We start from the raw sequence: 15,519 nt of genomic DNA, 5'->3' as shown, positions 1-15,519 counted from the left end.
TGGTAAGGGTATCCTTTCACCTGTGGTCCAAACAGAGCAGAACCATCAAAGGGGGGTGTTGGTGAAAGATGCCTTAAAGGGTTCCGCAAAGTTGCACAACCGCATCCAAACGTGTCTCCTCAAAGCCACACTTGTGCCTGCGGCCCTACTCGCTCCATCGGCTGCATAAGAGATGAGCCACATGGAGGAGTTTACTACAGAATTTAGAGTCACCAGCTGGGAGGCAATCTTAGCCAGAGCCCCCGCAGCTGATGGATCTTGAGGGGTATCTCCTAACTCTTTAAGGAGATCCTTTTGAAGGCAGGTAAAATGGCACAAATAGTTCAGAGACCTCATGGAAAAGGTCGCTGAGGAAAACATCCACTTCCTATATCTGTCCATTGTCCTAGATTCCTTATTAGGGGGATGGACAGACTAAGACGTTTCAGCCAACTCCTTTTTAGTGGCCGCTGCTACCACCATGGCATCAACGGGAACACCCTTGGTCAGAAATTGCTTGTCCTGAGGGGCGGTGATGGGCCTACAAGGAGCTGGTTCCATTGTGTCTGGAGCTGACCATGCCTTTCGAGCCACCACCGACATCAGTGGATCGAAAGGTGGAGACACCCAGGAGGTGTAGGATCGGGAACCAAATGCATCCAGGAATACCGACTCATCCTTGGAAGGGTTAAGGGTAGTCCAGTTCCCCCTCTGCCTAAGGATTTCAAGGATGTCTGAGAAGGAGACGTCCTCAGAGGGGGATCTCGGGGACCCTTCCAAATCCTCCAAATCGGTATCTGAAGTGACAGACTCAGGGGAGTCAACATGCTTCCTCTTGCATTTTCTCTTTCGAGGGGGCTCCTCTGAATGAACAGGGGAGGCCTCGGAAGAGGAAGATACACCCAATGGGGTGCCCTGGAGCGCTTGTTCCCCACGCTTGGGGTCTGGAAGAGGGGCAGGAGCACCATGGGGGGAGGAGCTGATGAGGCCAACCGTGAGGCTGACTCAGATGCCAGCACACTCCTCATGACCTCGAAGGCGCCCCTTCCCGATGCCATAGAAGGCTCCGAAGAGACCGGAATCCTTCCCGGCACCGAGAGGGACGGCTATGAAGCCGATGTAGGAGCCGAATTCACCTGCGCCGAAGCTCCGAGAGGGAGAACGGGGTCGGACAAGGGTCCAATGCCACTCGCTCCCTCGGAGCCGACGAGGGAGTCCCGGCACCCAGATCCCTTCAAGGACGGCACCATGGAAGAGATCGGAGCCGACGACGGCACCGAAAGGGGAGGTATAGGTGCTGACGGACCCACGGTTCCAGCCACAGCATGCTCCGGCTCCGAACTCAAGGGATGAGTTGAAGGAGGAACTATTGGAGAAACAGGTAGAGCCGAACCCTGCTGAGGGGGGCTAGATAGAATTTTTGCCAGGGCCTGCGACTTAAAAGCCTGCTCACCACTCTCTGCAAATCATGGTCTGATAAGCCTAGATGATCGAGAAGAGTGGGATCGATGACTCCGCTCGGACTGCAATAAGGGTGACCCTGGAGCCGACTGTATCGACTCCAATGATGGTGACCTGGAGTGTTTCCGACTCCCTAACGGTTCCGACGGAAGAGTCGGAGCTGACTGAGAGATAGGTACTTCGGCTCCAGTCGGAGATGAAGTTGACGTAGAGATAGGTACTTCGGTTCCAGCCGGAACCGGAGTAGAAGCAGAAGCCATACCCGGCGATGGTTCCGAGCTGGGAGCCGACGGCTTCGATGGCCAAGAAGGTTTCACTGACTGAGTCTTGGCCGGTGATCCTTCAGGTTTAAGCAAACCCCTCAGGATAAGCTTATTCCTACGCTCCTGCAGGACTCTTGGACTAAAGGCGTGAGACACCGAGCAAGAGTCCTGCAGGTGTAGGGAGCCCAAGCAGTAGACACAAGTGTGACCATCTGTCAGAGACATTTTTTGACAGCATGAGTCACACTTCTTGAATCCCGACACTTTTGTGTCTTTAGACATTCCTGTAAAGGAAAATCAAATACAAGTAACAAGTAGAGTGAAGAGTAGGTAACTGAAATACACACAATTCACACAAGTTACCACACCATAACAGCACACACATGCGCACACACACACTATAATAATATAAGACCTACAAGCTACCACAATTTACTAAAAAGAAAATTTTTGTCTACCTTAAAAATAAAACAATGATAAGCCTCTAACTAAAACGGCTTACTTTGAAAGGTAAACGGGGGTGGTAGAGGGAAAGGAAAAACTCTCTAAGGAGAAAACAAGTTTAGAAGGGGGGATAAACACTAACAAACTGCTATAGAATCTACTCTGAGCTATAACAATAAAAGTATACCTAACAAGTACAAAAAGGTCCTAAATATAAGAACAAAGTAAAAATTACGACCTGAGCCAGTAAATGCAACCTCGGAGCAGAAGCGGCAAACGAGATCTGGGTATCTAGCGCCAGGCATCATGGGATATAGGAGGGGGCCTCGAGCCAGTAAGCAGCTCTCGAGCTTTTGAAGATGGCCGAGTCAACCCAACCAGCAAGAATGAAGGCGAGATAGACAACTTAACATCAACTGTTATAGAATATGCTTTAATGTAAACCTGGAGGGATATGCTATGGAAGCAATAAAGAAATGACAAGGTAAATTCATCAAGATGTGGCCTGTATAGAGACTGGAAGACCCTGTTTCTTTTCCAAAGAAAACAATTAGACTTTCTAATGCTTTTTAGCCTTTACCAACTAGAAAAAAAAGTTATGTCTCACTATAACGTTCCATCTGTATTGCTGATCCTTGTTCAGTCATTACGTGTGGGCATCGGTTCCGACCTCGAAACCAAGCCGGCCATCTTCCAAGCTTGCGTCAGCTACAAACTCTTGAGCTAAAACTCTTACCCAGATTTCCCCTCTCCCTGTTACCTCAGACTGAGTTTACAAGTCAAAAGAAGGTAGAGGTTACCACTGGTCAAATGACCTAATAGAACCAGATGGTGAGATCCACTAGAAGCCACAGGAGGGGGAAGGAGGGAGGGTTGTAATGACTGAATGAGGATCAATAATACAGATGGAATGTTATGGTAAGACAACTTCTTTATCTGATATTGTTAATCCTCGTTCACTCCTTACGTGTGGGACAGAGTCCCCAGCTATTTCTATTCCTGGGAGGCTCTCATGGAAGGACATTCCTGAGCACCATAGAACCAAAAGATGCTCTTCCCATGGAGGCCATATCCAATTTATAATGATTTATGAAGGCATGAGGAGTAGCCCAAGTTGCAGCTGCACAGATGTCATGTAAAGAAGCTCTGGCATGGAAGGCAGCAGAAGTTGCCACCGACCTTGTAGAATGAGCCTTTATGGTAGTAGATAATGGAATATTACATTGTGTATAAACGAAGGTCACACAGTCTTTCAACTATCTAGCCAATGTGACCTTAGCAACAGCACATCCTAATCTAGGTCCAGAATAGGCCAAAAATAACTGGTCTGATTTACGAGAGGCCTTAATCCTGTTCAAGTAGAAGAAAATTTGCCTGTGAATATCTAGGGTATGTAGGCAATACTCTCCTTTGTTTGAATAGTTGGAGAAGAAAACTGGCAATTCAATGGTTTGATTAATGGACATTTCAGAGATCACTTTTGGCAGAAAGGAAGGATTAGTTCTCAATGACACTCTAGCTCTATGAAAAATCAAATATGGACTCTTGATGCATAAGGCTTGAAGCTCAGAGATACATCTGGCAGAAGTAATGGCGACCAAAAATTAGAAGTTATGTACCTACCATAACGTTCCATGTTAGTTGTCTTCTCTCGCCTTATTTCTTGCTGGATGGGTTCGGAGCCGATCCTCGGCTCCGACTCGGCACTTGCTAAGCTCGAGAGTCACTTTTACCAGCTCGAGGCAGCCCCATATCCCATGATGCAAGGCGGTAAATACCCAGATCTCGTTTGGTACCTAGAGGGAAAACTACCTAGCATAAAAACTTTCCACTAAGGAAAGAAGAGCAATAAGCCTAAAAAGGCTGTAAGGGGAAACCAGATAACTAAAACTAGAACTAACTGGTGCCCAAAGAAACAAAATCTTCCAGAGCCAAGGGAGATCAAGGTCTGTCCAGGCAAGGGGGCAGGAGGGAGGGTCGCAAGAAAGAAGGTGAGAGAGGACAACCAACATGGAACGTTATGGTAGGTACATAACTTCTAAATGTTAAGTTGTCAATCTCGCCTTCATTCATGCTGGATGGGACCGCGTCCCTAGCACCTCTATCCTGGGTGGCTCAATGGAACAGACTCTTGAGAACCGTGGAACCAAAACTGGCTCTATCCCTGGAGGCCAAATCCAATTTATGAGAAACAAAGGTATGAGGAGTGGCCCAAGTGGCTGCTGCACAAATAGTATCTAAGGGTAGCCTAGCCTGAAAGGCTGTAGAAGTGGCTAAGCCTCTAGTGGAATGTGCCTTTGGTTTTGAGCACAGCTGTTTGCCCCCAAGTTGATAAATTTCGGAAATGGGGGAAGATAGCCATCTAGACAAGGTCACTTTGGAAACAGGGAGACCTTTCTTATTTTCAGCATAAGAAAGAAAGAGCTGATCAGACTTTCTGAATTGTTTTGTTCTGTCCAAATAATATCTTAGTTGGCGGTGAACATCAAGATAATGTAAGTTTTGTTCCGATCTGTTGGAGTAATTAGGAAAAAATACAGGGAGATCAACAGATTGGTTTAAATTTGTTTTTGAAGCAACCTTGGGCAAAAAGGATGGATTAGTTCTCAAGGATACTCTGTCTTTGTGGAAGACCAAATATGGGGGACGAACAGAGAGGGCATGAAGTTCTGACACTCTCCTAGCCGAGGTAATAGCGACAAGGAAGAGTGTCTTCCACGAAAGAAACTTTAGTGAGCATGAAACAGCTGGCTCAAAGGGAGGAAGAATTAAGGATGTCAGCACTAGATTTAGGTCCCATTGAGGAGGAGGACTCCTGACAGGAGGTTTGAGGAGAAAAACTCCTTTCAGAAAAGCTCTACAAAGCTTGTGGGAGATAATGTTGTGATCTGCAAACCCAACATGAAAGTTCGAGATCGCAGCCAACTGAACTTTGACCGTGGAAGATGAAGAACCCGAGTGAAAGATTTCCGCTAGAAAATCCAAAACTGCATGAACAGGGGCAGTAAAGGGATCTATGCTCCTTGATTTCGCCCAAAGGGAGAAGCGTTTCCACTTGCTAATGTAAATCCTTCTAGTAGAGGATTTAAGGGAAGCCACTATGATATCCCTAATATGGTTTGAGATCATAGGAAGCCTGGCTACGGAAGGAAGTGGAGCAACCAAGCTGTGAGGTTGAGAGAAGGAATGGACCGATGCAGCTGACCCGATTGGTGGATCAGAAGATCTGGCACTGGGTCCAGATGCCACGGCTGCACTAAAAGGTGATGATGGAGGAACGGAAACCAAATTTGTCGAGGCCAATACGGGGCAATGAGAATCATTTTGGCTCTCAAAACGGTAGCTTTTTGGAGTACCTACAATTTACTTACCACGAGCTGGCAAAAGGAGTACCTCATCAGTGGGGTGGCAAACGAGATCTGGGTATTTACCGCCTTGCATCATGGGATATGGGGCTGCCTCGAGCTGGTAAAAGTGACTCTCGAGCTCCGAATCCATCCAGCAAGAATGAAGGCGAGATTGACAACTTAACATCAAGGTTTTCCATAACAAGTATTTGAGGTCGCAAGAAGAAGCTGATTCGAAAGGTGGCATTGTCAAAGCCTGTAGGACTAATGACAGGTCCCGTGGTTGAATAGGTTCTCTAAAAGGGGGTTTTAGATGATTCTCACATTCTATGAAGGCCTTGCATAATTTGTGTGACATAAGAGAGGAGTCTTGGACACCATCATGGAAATTAGATATTGCAGCCAAATGAACTCTAATGGTAGAGGCCGATAGACCAGACTGAAATAGGTTGGCTAGATACTCCAGTACTATCGACACTGGTGCTGAAAAGGGATCTACCTGCTTTCCTTTCAGCCAAAAGGTAAATCTTTTCCACTTGCTTAGATAAGTAATTCTGGTGGAAGACTTATGAGATGCAATAAGAATGTCACGTACTGGCAAAGAAAGATCATTCTGCCTGGCAATCAAGGGAATTGGAGGAGCCAAGCTGTGAGCTTCAGGCTGTCCACCTTGGGGTGAATCAGATTCTGCGGATGGGAGATGAACCCCGGGGTAGAATCCACGGTTGATCTAGCAGGTGAGGCCAAAGGAAGGGGAACCAAATCTGACGAGGCCAATATGGTGCTATGAGGATCACTTTGCTCTTCAACCGGCGGGCTTTCTTCAGAAACTGGGGAATGAGGGTGAGAGGTGGAAATGCATAAAGTAGACCCAAGGGCCAATCGTGGGGGAATCAGGGCGAAGAAGTTGCTGCATTTGTAGTTGGTCAGGGATGCAAAGAGATCGCAGCAAAGAAGACCCCAGCAGCTGAAGATCTCTGCCGCTATCAAGGGATTCAGGGACCACTCATGAGGTTGTAGAATGCACTTGCTGAGTCTGTCTGCTATCACGTTGGAACTCCTGGGAATGTGCGTTGTTAGAAGAAAACGGTTGGTAGCCATCGCCCATTGCCATATCCTCATGGCCTCTCGACAAAGTGGGTAAGATTTGGTTCCACCCTGTTTGTTGATGTACCAGACCACTGCCATGTTGTCTGATTGTATCGCAATAGTCCCAGACGGCAGCAGGGGATGGAATGCTTGCAACTCCGGAAGCACCGCCCTCAGCTCTAGAACATTTATATGCAGATGGGCCTCCAATTCGGACCAAGTACCTTGGACTGTCTGTCCCTGACATAGCCCCTCCCACCCCATCAGGGAGGCGTCCGTGGTCACTGTAGCCTTGGGCTGTTGCAGGGAGAAGGGGAGAGACCACTGTGATGGGTTGTGGGCCATCCACCAATTTAAATCCTGTTTGCACCTGTGAGTTACCCGAATCTTGGTTGAAAGAGGATACTGAAAAGGATACCATTGGGTGAGTAGTAGCCATTGTAGAAGCCTCATATAAAACCTGGCCAGGGGGACAATGGTGATGGAGGCTGCCATGGAACCCAACAGCTGTAGGACAGAGTGAGCTGTGGATTTCTCCCTTGAAATGATTGGGATCAGTTGTTGCTTTATCCTTAAAATTCTGTGCTCTGGAATGGATGCTCTGCAATTCTTTGTATCCAAGATGACCCCTATGAATTCTGTGGACTGAGATGGGGTGAGATTGGATTTTTGCCAGTTTATGGTTATGCCTAGCCTTTCTGCAGCGAGGAGAGAGTATGCCAGGGCTTCTTCCAATAGATGTCTGGTGGGGGCGGAGATGAGCCAGTTGTCTAGGTATGGAAACACCTGGAATCCTTGTAGTCGCAAGTGAGCTGTGTCGACTGCCATGCACTGTGAACACTCTGGGGGCTGTAGAGAGTCCGAAGGGCAGTACTCTGAACTGGTAGTGACTGGCTCCCTCACGAAAGCGCAGAAATCTCCTTGATGGCCTGTCCAGTTTTATGTGGTAGTACGCATCTTGAAGATCGAGCACATCCAATCGTCTTTCTCCAAAAGCGGGAGGATAGACTGTATTGTGACCATCCAGAATTTTTGTACTCTTACAAACTTGTTCAATACACTGAGATCCAAAATTGGTCTCCAGTCCCCAGTTTTCTTTGGCACCAAAAATAATCTTGAGTAGAATCCGGATCCTATCTGGTCTGGAGGGACTATATGGATGACTCTTTTTCTTAGCAGCTTTGATATCTCTAATACTGCTTCTTCCCTTTGACTGGGTGGAACGTCGAGTAAGTTTGCTGAGGGGGCAGGGCAAAGATCGAAGGGAATATAATAACTTCTGGTTATTATCCTTTGTACCCAAGAATCGGTGGTGATGGTTAGCCAGGCAGAAGGGCACACAGAGAAACGACCCCCAACCACCTCCAGAGGAAAGCAGTTGGGCCGCTCTTCAAGAGCACTGGTAGGATTGGCCAGGAAAAGAGTCCCTGGAACCCTGGTTACACAGAACCCCTCTGCCCCGAAAAGGGCATCTTCCCTGTGAGTTCCCCCTCTGCCTCTAGGGGAGAACTCGGCCTGTGTGTCACAGAAAGGACCCGGAGACTTTTTGTACCATATCTTCCCACTCTTCTGGTTTCTGGAGAAAGCCCGTTGCGGGGAAGAATAATGGACACCCATGGCAGAAAGGATCTTACCATCCTGTTCACATCTGGCCACTGTGCTTTTAACCTTGGGACCAAACAATGAAGAGGCTTTGATGGGAGCGTTGAGAAAGGAAGCCTTGAATGGTTCAGCGAAATTACATAAGAGCATCCAGGCGTGTTGTCTCAGAACAATGCCTGAACTCGCCGCTCTAGCTGCTCCTTCTGATGCGTGAGATATCAGGTGCATGGAGGAGTTAGATATCGATTCAATGGTGGCCAGCTGAGAGGCCACTTTGTCACAGACCTCATCAGATACGGCACCAGCCAAGGTTTCAGAGAGCTCAGAAATTAAATCTCTTTGAAGCCTGGTAAAGTGTGTCATATAGTTCAGGGACCTGATTGCAAAGGTCGCTGATGCAAAAGTACGCTTCCCTATTCTGTCTAGAGCCCAGGACTCTTTGTTGGGCAGATGGACAGTCTGGCTTTCTTCTTCTACCAGGTCCTTCTTAGTTCCGGCCGCCACCACCAAAGCATCTACAGGAAGACGTTTGGACCAATGAAGGTCAGTAGCAGGAGGGGACAAAATTTTATCTGGCCTCAAGGGAATAGCCTCAACAGTGTCAGAAGTGCTGCACGACGAGCCGAAAAAGTTAGTCGGCAGGTGGAGTAACCCAGGAGGTAGGGGGCCGGGTGCGAAAGACCTGCAGGAACACAGACCCTTCAGAGGTCAGGTTTGAGGGCTGCCAGTCACCTTTTTGTTTAAGAATTTCGAGAATATCACCAAAGGATACCTCAAAGGGTAAGCGAGGGGACCCTTCCCCATCATCAAAGTCTGTGTCTTCGGTAAGGAACTCCTTTGTGGAGTACATGTGCTTCCTCTTGCATGAGCCTTTTTGATGAACTTCCTCAGAGGGAGAGGCTGGGGAACACCGTGCAAAAGGGGTTTCCTGTGAGGTTATATCCTGAGACTCTTGCACCCAGTGTCCACTAGGAGCGACTTGTGTACATTGTGGTCCAGAGGAGGGCGGGGAGATTGATAGCACAGGATCGCCAGCCGACGCCAAAGCCTTCTCCATTAGCCGGAAGGCCGGTCCACCTAAAGAGGGGTGAGTGTCCAGGACAGGAGTCACCCCTCCCCTAAGTGGCTCAGCCTGCCGACTCAGAGTCCCTGGATGGCTGTGAAACACCAAATTACATACGCCACAGCTGACATCCTGGGTTGTAGCAAAAGTCTCCTGCCACAAAGGAAAGTGCGGTTCCTTAGTGAGGTCCATAAAGGGAACCGTAGAGGGGGAAGACTGTGCTATATCAAAGGGCTTCAAAGGCAATGAAGGAGGAGAATAAGTAGGGGTCTTTGGCAAAGGGTGATCACCTCCCAAGGAGGGATAGGTCCTGGGGGGTGGGATACCTCTGGCCAAAAGCACTTGATCCAAAAGACGCAACACGTCATGTTCAGAGAGGCTTCTAGTCGATTTCACGGACATGGCTGAGGGGGAGTCAGGTCTATCTAAAGATGGAGCAAGCTCGGTGCCCACCTCACAGGTCTGCATTGAAAACAACAGGGCTGTAAGGGATTGAACTACAGGTGTCTGCACGTAGGAAACCATCGGTGCCGAAGTCATGGTCTGCACAGACGATAAGGTCGGTGCTGAAGTGGTTGTCGGCGCTAAGGCTGGAACAGAAAAAAATCGGTGCCGATAAGTGAATTGTCGGTGCTGAGAGGGCAGTCGGCGACAGGTAAGGTTTTGGAGCCGATGTCATAACAGTCTGCATCGACTGGATAGTCGGTGCTGGTGGAGAAGTCTGAACCGAGGAGCTCCTCGGTACGGATACGGTAAAGGACACGCTAGTCGATACCGAAATCGCAGGTGGCACAGATGGCCTCAGTGCCAAAGGTCCAGGCACTGAAAGAGCTGGAGCCTAAAAAGTCAGATCTGAAGTGGAAAGCTTAGCTTTCTTGGGTCTCAGTTGGTAGGAGTCCCCAGCCGGGGACGAAGGAAGAGACTTGGCCTTCATATGTTCATCACTCTTTTTCTTATGGGATCTTAGAGGGGTTGAAGCCTCCGACCCAGAAATAGCCTCTGAAAAAGGGAGATTTAAGTAGCCCCTTCAATAACAATTTATTTTTTTCTCTCAATCAACATCCTATTAGAGAAATTCTTACAAATCCCACAGGGCGGGTCAACTGTTAAATGAGGCACACCCAAGCAATAGACACACAGGAAATGTGCATCTGAAGTACGTAATTTATGGCCACAATCTGAGCATCTCTTAAATCCTGGACTACCTTTTTTATCTACCATGTTAGGAAAGAAGGAAAACCAGAAAAAATACCAGCAATGGTACAAGAAATACCCGAAGGTAAGGAGGAAAGGGGTTTACCAATGATGGTAAAAAAAGAAATTACCTTGCAGTAAAGAGGAGGAAGGGGGATTGAAAAGATTCAAGAAGGGATAGTCGCTAAATGCAATAAGGTAAGAGAAAACTAAAAATCTAGTAACTTTTGTGAGAAAAAAGTTGTTTTAGATTAGTAGGACTAAAAAATATTGTACTTAGCTCAATAGAAGTAACTTGACACGACTGAATGGCGATGCGGCAAACAAAATCTGAGGTAACAGGGAGAGGGGAATTCTGGGTAAGAGTTTTAGCTCGAGAGCTTGTAGCTGACGCGAGCTTGGAAGATGGCCGGCTCAGTTCAGAGGCCATAACAGATACCCACATGTAAGGAGGGAAAGAGGATTTGCTAACACTGGTTCCTCTTGCCAGAATGCACACGAGGATTTTTCAATGGCTGCTGTTCTCCCAATGGTCAATTCAAGAACTTCCTATGTCTCACCTGATCAGGATAACGGAATCATGCAAAAATGACTTAAGATGGTGTTATTGTGGAAGCCATTGTCCCTAGTAATCTTAGAATTATCTTTGCTTTCACCTTGGTCATGGGAAGAAGATAAAAAATCTGCCATCTGAGTGCTACAACTCTGTCTGTTGGAAAACGTGCTACCACAGATGCGGTGTCTAGAGCTGCACCTATAAATTTAATATTTTGACAGGGCAACAAGGCAGATTTTTGAAAGTTGACTGTAATACCCAACTGAGTGTAAACGTCTAAAGTTAGATCCCTGGCTTGTTGGAGTAGATGCTTGGGGGTGGCAGATAGGAGCCAGTCATCTAGCTAGGGAAACGCTCAGAATCCTAGATGCCTCAGGTGAGCCATGACTACTGCCATGCATTTGGTGAACACTTTGGGGGCTGCAGTGAGACCAAAGGGCAGAGCTCGGGACTAATAATGACTGGCTCCCAGACGGAAGCATAAGTACCTTCTCGATGTCCTGTCCATTTTTATGTGGTAGTAAGCATCTTGAAGGTCTATCGAGCACATCCAATTGTCTTTCCCTAAAAAGGAAAGTATAGCCTGCAGTGTTATCATTCGGGACTTTGATTTCTTGACAGATTCGTTTAATTTGCTTGGCCTAATACGAGTCTCCAGTCCCCTGTTCTTTTTTGGCACCAAAAAGAATCTTGAGTAAGTTCCGAATCCTATTTGGTCTGTGGGGACTTCTTGGATGACTCTTTTGTGCAGCAACTTTTGAATCTCTATAATTGCTTGCTACCTTAGATTAATTGGAACATCTGGGATTGTTCTGGTCTGAGAAACAGGATTGGAGAATGGAATGGAGTATCCTCTACATATTATTTTTAGTACCCATTTGTCTCTTGTGATAGTTAGCCAGGCTTCTGGGTACATGGATAAACATTCCCCGACTGCCTTCAGAGTAGAGCAGTCGGACCTTGTTTCAGGAACGCTGATAAGGGTGTCCGCGAAAGAATCATGGTGACCCTGGTTCTGCAAGCCCCCTCTGCCTCTGGGGCAGCATCTAGCATTGTTACCTCCTCCTCCTCTGCCTCTGGGGAAGGAATCACCCTGTGCATTCTGTAAAACTCTCTGGGATCTTTTGAACCACATTTTCCCACTCTTCTGACCTTTAGGATAAGGTCCTGAAGGTACGGAAAAATGTATTCCAATGGCAGAGAGAGTTTTTCCTTCCTGCTCATATTGGGTGAGAGTGTCTTTTACTTTGGGTCCAAAGAGTGAGGAACCATCAAAAGGGGTGTTAGTAAAAGTAGACTTAAAGGGCACTGCAAAATTGCACAAGCACATCCAGGAGCGTCTCCTTAGGAAAACTCTAGAACCCGATGTCCTGCGCGTTCCATCAGCTGTGTAGGATATCATCCTAATGGAGGAGTTAATGATGGAATTTAAGGTGGATAGCTAGGAGGAGACCTTCTCATTCACCCCCAGCAGCTAATGTACCTTGTACAGTATCTCCTAGCTCTTTCGGGAGATCTCTTTGTAGCCTTGTAAAATGAGTTAGGTAGTTCAGCGATCGGAGTGTAAATGTCGCTGACAAAAAGACAAGCTTTCCGTATCTGTCCATCATTCGAGAGTCTTTGTTCAGAGGATGAAAAAATGAGATTGTCTCTGAAAGTTCCTTCTTGGTGGCTACTACTACCACTTTAGCATCTACAGGTACCCCCTTAGTGAGAAAATCCTTTCCCGAAGGAGCTGACAAGAATTTATTTGGCCTCTGAGGGACTGGCTCATTGTGTTAGGTGACTCTCACGCCTTTCGACTAACCAGGTCCATTAGCTCATCAAAGTCAGACACACCCAGGAGGCTGAATGTTGAGCTCAAAAAGCTTTCAGGTACACTGACTCCTCAACAGAAGGGGTGGTGGCCTGCCAGCTGCCTCTCTGCTTAAGGATCTCTAGAATATCTGCAAATGAGATATCATCAGCGGACAATCATGGGGACCCTTACAACTCCTCGAGGTCAATGTCTGAAGTGACGGACTCATCTGGAGAGTCTACGTGCTTCCTCTTGCAAGTTCTCTTCCGAGGTGGCTCCTCAGAAGGATATTCTGGGGAGGCCTCAGAGTAGAGGGGGTTGCCCAATGGGGTATCCTGAGGCTCTGGATCTCAGCTGTCCTGTGGAATGGGTGGTGCCGAGACATTACCCGGTGCCTTACGGGGACGAGTGATAGCATCCTCTTCATCAGCTCAAAGGCGGATCCCACCGGCCCCAAAGATTCCCTTGGAACCAGCAAGATTGGACCCAAGGCCGATGTAGGAGCCAAGCTCAGCCGGGCCAATGCTCCGAGGGGTAGGTTCAGCACTGAAGATGATCGGGGCCAAGAACACCCCCCCTGGGCCGACCAGGGAACTCCGGCTCTCAGACTCTCTGGAAGGCACAGAGTGCGTAGGAGCAGAAGTCGGTTCTGTGAACACCGAAGGGGGTCTCGGAATCGATGGATCCACAGTAAGTAATACCAACCACTCTGGCTCCGAAGGTCCAGCTTGGCTCATAGGAGGAACAACAGTGGGTAAAACTGGTACAGTAGGCTCTGGGACTAAATGGGTCAGAGCCAAAAATAATTTAGTTAGCGCCGGCAACTTCAAGAGTCTGCGCACCACCCATTCCACATCGTCGTCAGATAAACTCCTGGTGTACCTGGAGAATAGGGATGAAGAACGAGACCTGTGCAGAATGGGAGATCTGTGTGTCAGAGAAACCAGTGAAATATCCATGGACCGGCTCCGAGAAGCGTTATCTTGTGGCTCAGAGGATTTGGAACTGAAGAACCAGGCTTGTCAATTCTTATAACCTCCGACGGATCCGAGAACTGTGGAGCCGAGGAGGTAGTGGCCTTAGAAAATTTTTGGTAACTTGACTGGCGGCTCAAACTGAGCCGATGTTGCAGGTGATTGTCTCTTATGGGTCTTTTCCTTTTTGGAAGAAGAAGAAGAAGAAGAGGAAGAAGAACTGTGGATAGCTTCCTCAAAAGTTGGCTTTAAGAGCCCTTTAAGGATCAATTTGTTTCTCCTTTCTTGTAGAACCCTGGCACTGAAGGAGTGACAAAACTTACAAATCCTCTTGTAAATTAATTGCTCCAAGGCACTACACACATATGACATGACCATCTGTGATAGACATTTTTTGTGAAAACTTCTGGCATTTTTTAAAGCCCTGGGAGCATTACTCTAGCTCCAACACCCTAGCCCAAAGGTTCCTAGAATTTATAAACTCAAATGCTATGGAACAATTTGTTACCACTCCCACAAGAGGGGAAAACATACTGGACCTGATCATCACCAACATGGGGATTCTATGTTCCAGACCAGAAGTGTATCCCTCACTGGTAAGATCAGACCATAAACTAATCTCACTGGATATTCACATCCCGACCCCACCCCCTGCCCAGAAAACCACAGTGAAAAACTTCTCTAAAGCAAATTTCACACTCCTCAAAACTGAGGTGGAATCCTTCAAAGCCCCTGGGCCTGTGGAAAATACGGCCCAGACCGCAGAATCCTTTATAAACGCATTCTATGAACACCTTCAGGAATGCATGGATCATGCGATCCCAAATAAAACCAAGACCCAAACCTCCAAAGGCAGACGTCCTGTCTGGTGGACCCCAGCCATAAACAAACTATACAATAGAAGGAGGAAGCTACTAAATGATAGAGCAAAATCCCAAAAAGAGAAGGCATCACTGATCAGTATTAGCAAAAAACTACGGGCACACACAAAATTGTCTAAGGCCAGCTTCGAGAGCAAAATTGCACAGGACACTAAGGATAATCACAAGGCTTTCTTTAGTTATGTTAGGAACCTGGGTGGTAATTCCCATATATGATCAGAATTAGTCCAAAATGACAAAAAATACACCGAACCCACAGACATTGCCAACATCCTAGCTGACAGGTTCAGTGCAAACTTCTCCCCCCCTCCCCACCAAAAGGGCAAATATCTATCCCAGCAGAGTGCTGCCCCCCCTGACATCTCAGATGCTCAGGTAAGAGCCGCCCTCTCCAAAGCAAAAAACACAGCATCAATGGGACCAGATGGTGTCCCGGGCTGCATCCTACATGAACTCCAAGAAGAGCTAAACCCAAATATAAAACTACTGTTCAATATCAGCCTTACTACAGGATATGTGCCCAAAGAGTGGCGTACAGCAACAGTGGTCCCTCTCCATAAAGGTGGTGCCTCAACGGAACCTGGAAACGATCGCCCCATAAGCCTGACTAGCTTGGTCTGCAAAGCTATGGAAAGGATCATCATGGACCTCATAAATAAAGATATTGGGGACGTACAGACACTTGATCCTACCCAGTTCGGCTTTGTTAAGGGCAGATCCTGCCTCTTAAACCTGGTTGATTTCTTTGAAACAGTCACCAAGGCCATTAACAAGGGAAAGTGGTCCACACAGCCTACCTGGACCTCGCAAAAGCCTTCGATACAATACCCCACTCGGGCATTATAGATAAGCTCACCAGCTTAAATAT

General features: G+C 47.4%; 1 protein-coding gene across 2 annotated transcripts in view; it reads right to left on the bottom strand.

Annotated features, from left to right (window-relative positions):
- Nucleotides 1–15,519, bottom strand: part of STK31 (serine/threonine kinase 31) — a 5,081,810-nt gene that overhangs the window by 428,459 nt on the left and 4,637,832 nt on the right. The gene's annotated exons all lie outside the window — the stretch shown is intronic.

The sequence above is a fragment of the Protopterus annectens genome, chromosome 3.part1 (assembly GCF_019279795.1).
Source record: "Protopterus annectens isolate FY-2018-M chromosome 3.part1, PAN1.0, whole genome shotgun sequence".
NCBI classification, from domain to species: Eukaryota; Metazoa; Chordata; order Ceratodontiformes; family Protopteridae; genus Protopterus; species Protopterus annectens.
Note: the sequence above shows the minus strand (reverse complement) of the source record. Positions and strands in the feature narration are given on the sequence as shown.